We start from the raw sequence: 6,317 nt of genomic DNA on the forward strand, positions 1-6,317 counted from the left end.
CATTCAACTCAAGGGCAAAAAATCCCCAAATAATCCAAAAATTTAATGGAGCATAATAAAAGTAAGAGTTTCAATAAATCTGAAGATTAGACTACATGACAGACTCAGCAAGGCTTTCCTTCTAGAACAGCAAAAGCCTGTGCATTCCTAGCATTACTTTCCTCATCTCAACTCACTTGTTTGACAATTACAGTTCACAGTGTACATTCTTCAATCAATAGCAATCACCCCACAGTGAGCTATAATATGTGCTAAGAACAGCCCCACTGGGGAAAAAAAAACCTAATATTTGTATTCTTACTAATGAGGCATATCAAAAGGAAAGTAATTTCAGGTTTACCACTCCATTGTTTTCTATATTTTATTTCAAAGTTGAGCCACCTATTAAGGAGAATGAGTTAAGAGACCTCAATAATATATAGATAGAAAATCAGTTTTAAATGGGAGCATTAATGGATTATAATTTGGGGGTAATTTATTATTACTGTAACTCTCCAGTACTTTGGCCACCTCATGTGAAGAGTTGACTCATTGGAAAAGACTCTGATGCTGAGAGGGATTGGGGGCAAGAGGAGAAGGGGAAGACAGGATGAGATGGCTGGATGGCATCACTGAGTCGATGGACGTGAGTCTGAGTGAACTCTGGGAGTTGTTGATGGACAGGGAGGCCTGGTGTGCTGCGATTCATGGGGTTGCAAAGAGTTGGACACAACTGAGCGACTGATCTGATCTGATTCCTTTTGATTCTCTAATAATCAAAGGTTAATAATTTATAAGTAATAGGGACACCTACTGCTAAATTTACAGTGAGTAGAGAAAGAAAGAATATATTAGGCAAGAAGTGAAAGTATGGGAAATCCACATTGCCAGTAAAGTAAAGGTCAGTATGGCCTTGAGAGGAAGGAAGGTCCTCAAAGTTTCTTGAAACACCAAGGAGTCAGATGTGAGGAACTAGCTTAATTTATAAACCAGAAACTCTACCAGAAGAAATTTAAGTTCATAAAAATATTATGATGCTAAAACCCAAAATTTAAACAGAGAATAGGGTAGGGTCGGGTATATAGACATTCAAAATTCTCCATTGCTTAGTGCATCAAACACTCAAAGACAATCCTCACTGAAATCTTTCTCCATTGCTCACCCTACAGGTACCAGCATGAAGAAAGAGATAGCTCTACTCCACAGGCAGTAGAACCCTACTTTTATGGCCTCATGGCTTTCCTTAAGAAGCATTCCATGCAGCAGATTTTCTCTATCCTGTCTCATCAGGCTGACTCCCCACGGTCAGCAGGAGTCCTCACCCTGGGATCATTCCTCAATTCCCATGGCTCCAGCTCCCAGCTTCCATGGACACCAGTGGACTTACAACCCTGTCCGAGATATGAAAGGCTGCAGCATGGCTTGTCTATGTGGTTCTCACTCCGTTCAGACTGTCAAAGATTAGTGAGTTCACTCCCCAACAGCTTCAAATGCCTCCCCCATCCCAGTGGATGACCATGGACACGGGGATCTCTCCCCTGCGCTTCAGCTCCCTCTCCCCCAGGTGCAGGCTGGTCCCACTTGCTCTCCTCCTTCTTTCCCCTTCCTCCTTGTCCTTTCTTTCCTTTGTCCTACCAAGTTCTATATGGATCCAGATATTCCTTCTCAGTAGTCAGGGAGTCCTGTCAGTATTCACCTGGTCTTCTGTGAGAACTGCTGCATCTTTAGACGTTCTTGATGCATCGGTGGAGAGAGGTGTACCCCACTTCCAACTACACCTCCATCATCTTGTCCACCCCCATTTTTGCATGTATTAGAAATGAGTTTCCCTTTCTATTAAGTAACATTGCCATCACCACACAGTTTTAACTTTTGCTTTTTGAAAAGAACACAAGTAAGTTCCACTCTCTTCAGTTGAGTCAGTCATCCAGTCATGGCCAACTATTTGAGACCCCATGGACTGAAGCATGCCAGGCTTCCATACATCCCTGACTCCCAGAGCTTACTCAAATTCATGTCCATCGAGTTGGTAATGCCACTTAATGATGTCTACTCTCAGAATATTTCAAAAATAAAACACAATCTTATTAGTTACAGTAACCATGCTATACATCAGATCCTCAGTTCAGTTCAGTTGCTCATTCATTTCCGACACTTGTGACCCCGTGGACTGCAGAAACACAGGCTTCCCTCAGATCAGATCAGATCAGTGGCTCAGTCGTGTCCGACTCTTTGCGACCCCATGAATTGCAGCACGCCAGGCTTCCCTGTCCATCACCAACTCCCAGAGATTGCTCAAACTCATGATTAGATCTTGTGATTAGATCATGAAGCTCAAATTTAGATCTTCAGATCTTATTAATTTTTTATATATAAAAGTGTGTAACCTTTAAAATTCTCTCCCAATTTGCCCTGCCCTCCAGACTTTGGCAATCATTTTCTATTCTGAGTTCCATCTTTTTTTTCTTTTTTGAGATTCTTTATAATTGAGATCATATGGTATTTGTCTTTCTCTGACTTAGTCCACTTAGCATAATGCCCTCCAGTTTCATCCATGTTGCCACAAATGTGAGGATTTCTTTCTTTTCCTAATGGCTAAATAATATTTATCTATATGTGTCACATCACATTGTTTTAATCCATTCACCTGTTTAAAAAATACTCAGGTTGTGCCTAACCAAGGCTACTGTGAATAATGCTGCAATGAACATGGGAATACAGATCTCTCTCTGAGCCAATGATTTCATTTCCTTTGACTATATATCCAGAAGTGGGATAATGCATCACATAACAGTTCTGTCTTAAATTTCTTGAGGAACCTCCACACTATGATTCCATGGGAATTCCACCGGTATACATCCCTACCAACAGTGTATAAGCACTCCTTTTTCTCCTCAGCCTCAATAACATTTGTCATTTTTTACATTTTGGTACTAGCCATTCAAACAGGTAAGAGGTGATATCTGTTGTGCTTTTGATCTGCATTTCCTTTGATTACTAGTGATGCTGAGCATCTAGTCATATACCTCTTGATCATCTATATGCCTTATTTGTGGGAAAATGTCTATTCTTTAAAGATGGAGCATACATTATGTTTACTATATTCCAATATACGTAACTCAGTTGTTGACCTATATATCAACAATGAACTATCAGATAGTGGAATGAAGAAAACAATTCCATTTACTATTACATCAAAAAAAGATGAAACACTTAGAAATACACAAGCAAGGTGTTGAAAGATTTTATGCAAAACCTTTAACACATTGATAAGAGAAATTTTAAAAGAGTTAAATATATGTAAAGTTACATTGTCAATTCAATGTGATTCTTGAGGTAGGATTTGTATTTCTATAAACTTCCCTCTTAGAACTGTTTTTGTTGCATCCTCTAGGTTTTAGATCATCATGTTTTCATTGTTCCTTGTTTCTAGTAATGTTTTGATTTCCCTTATTTCTTCAGTAACCTGTTCATTATTTAGAAATGTGTTGCTTAATCTCCATGTATTTGTGTTCTTTGCAGGTTTTTTTCACATATAATCGATATCTGGTCTCATAGTGTGGTCAGAGAAAATGGTTGATATAATTTCAATTTCCTTAAATTTACTGAGGTTTGATTTGTGACCCAAGATGAGGAAAATGTTCCATGTGCACTTGAGAAGAAAGTGTGTTCTTCTGCATTTGGATGGAATGTGCTGAGATATCAATTAGGTCTGTTTGCTCTAATATTTCATTTTAGATTTATGTTTCCTTATTAATTTTCTGTCCTGTTGATCTGTCCATTGGTATAGGTGCAGTGAAAACATGCCCTACCATTATTGTGTTACTGTCAATTTCCCCTTTTATGTCAGTTAGTGTTTACCTTATGTATTGAGGTGCTCTATTGTGGGTAAATAAATATTTTAAATTGTTATGTATTTTCTTGGACTGATCCCCTAATCATTGTTAGTGTCTTCTTTATCTCTTATAATAGTTTTTATTTTAAGGTCTATTTTTTCTGATATGAAAATTGCCAATCCAGCTATCTTTTGATTTCCATTTGCATGGAATATCTTTTTCCATCCACTCACTTTCAGTCTGTATGTGTCTCTAGGACTGAAGTGGGTCTCTTGTAGACAGCATATATATGGGTCTTGTTTTTGTATCCATTCAGCCAGTCTGAGTCTTTTGGTAAGAATGGGAGAAGATAACAGCAAATAAAACAACTGTTAAAGGATTGCTTTCCAAAATATAAACAACTCAAGCAACTCAGTCATCAAAGCAAAAGCAAGAGCTGCAAAAATAGACTAGTGGGACTGCATGAAACTCAATACCTTGTGCATAGTAAAAGAAGCCATCAGTAAAGTGAAATGACAACCTATGGAATGAAAAAATAGTATTTGCAAATCACATATTTGGTAATGGCTTCATATTCAAGTATATATAAAAGACTCATGCAACTCAGAAGGAAAAAACATCAAAGAACCCAAATTATTAAATGAGCAAGGAAGAGTAAGTGTTTTGAAAAATCTGAAGAGTAGACTGTAGATGACAGACACTGTAAGTTTTTCCTTCCAGAACAAAAGCCTGTGTCTTCCTGACATTGCTTTCTTTGTCTTCAATCACCTGTTTGGTGATGCAGTTCACAATATCCATCATTCATTCTATAGCAATCACCCTATACTGAGCTATATGTGCTAAGAATAGCCCTACTAATTATAAAAACAACTAATAATTACATACTTAATCTTGAGGCATCTAAAATCCAAGGTGATTTTCAGAATGTTCACTCCATCATTTTCAACATTCTATTTCAAAATTGAAACTCCTAGTAAGGAAAAATGAGTAGGGGACCTCAACAATACATGGATAGAAAGTCATTTAAAACTGGGAGCATTACTGGATTATAATTTGGGGGAATGTATTATTACTAATACTACTATAATTTTATTTCCTTTAATTCTCTGCTATACTAGGTTGATATTGATTTAAAATAGTAATATCAACATAGAGGCACATAATACTCAAGTTACAGTAGATTGCAGATGTGATCCAACCAGCTTAAGCTGTATACCAGAAACCACACAAGAAGGAAAATGAAGTTCATAAAAATATGCTGATGCTAAATGCCAAAATCCAGACAGTAAGAGAATAGGGTAGGGTTTATGTAGATGCTGAAAACCACTCAGAGAGGTAGACATGGAGGCAAATACACTAATGAGCTCAGAAAAATCAAAGCACAAAAGGGTCGGAAAAATAAATCATCAAGGGACTTGGTAGTCTGATCAAAAGAATAAGAGAATCAAATTAGAAAACCAAAATGTAAAGACTTGTTCACATGATAGGCCCAGAGAATGCTCAGCAGAGAAAATTTCAGCCTCAATGGACCAGTGAACAGAAGCCTCCAGCATGAGGAACAAAAACCCTGGGCAGGACTCACGACTGTGTGCTTCTGGGAACAGCCTCATTTTCAAAGTTTGGGCACCATACCACCTAAAAGTGAAGGCAGACAAGGATTATAGCTTGCTCTGGCACTGAATCACAGATAGTAGTGTTTGTGAGTTTACTTTTCTCATTCAACTATAAAGTTAATGAATCACTAACCAATGATAACTGACACCATCAGTTTCTAGTCAGACCCTCTTTAGTCATACAATGGATATCTGAACCTGTTATATGATCCCCAATAACAGTTTTATAATTGTATGTATTGATGCTTAATGAAGGGGAATTGCTTTACAATACTGTACTGCTTTCGGCCAAACATCAGCATGAATCAGCCATAGGTATACCTATGTCCCCCCCACTCTTGAACCTCCTTCCCACCTTCCTTCCTGTCCCACCCCTCGAAGCTGTTTTAGGAAAATATGGAAGGCTTCACAAATTTGTGTTTCATCCTTGGGCAGAGGCCATGCTAATCTTCTCAGTATTATTCCAATTATTTAATATATGTGCTACCAAAGCAAACACACGAATAACAATTTAACAGAAAAAAAAATCATATAGCTAGTCACCTACCAATAAAAGATCAATTACATAAGGAATTACGGTATTCTGCTATTTTTACTGGCTCTTATAAAATTGAATTTTATAATGTCCAAAGTTCCATGAAGGAATTAAGCATATATTTATGCATAACACATGTATACATGCAGAGAAATATAAGCACACAAATACGTCTATGTTATACAGGCTATTATCCTCCTTGCCTGTCACAACAAGCTCTTTAGTTAATGAGAGTAATAGTACCAAATTTCTCCAACATATATATATTCCTTTTGAGAACCATTTATTTTATTTTTCTTTTATTTATTTATTTTTCTTTTTTTTTTTTTTTTAATTTTATTTTATTTTTAAACT

The 6,317-nt window shown here is 37.1% G+C and overlaps 1 non-coding gene across 1 annotated transcript; it reads right to left on the reverse strand.

Annotated features, from left to right (window-relative positions):
* Positions 1-5,818: 5,818 nt before the first annotated feature.
* Positions 5,819-5,927, reverse strand: LOC129648015 (U6 spliceosomal RNA). Its single transcript, XR_008712622.1, has one exon. It is a non-coding gene; the product is annotated as a U6 spliceosomal RNA (small nuclear RNA).
* Positions 5,928-6,317: the final 390 nt, after the last annotated feature.

Source organism: Bubalus kerabau, chromosome 3 (assembly GCF_029407905.1).
Source record: "Bubalus kerabau isolate K-KA32 ecotype Philippines breed swamp buffalo chromosome 3, PCC_UOA_SB_1v2, whole genome shotgun sequence".
Classification (NCBI taxonomy): Eukaryota; Metazoa; Chordata; class Mammalia; order Artiodactyla; family Bovidae; genus Bubalus; species Bubalus kerabau.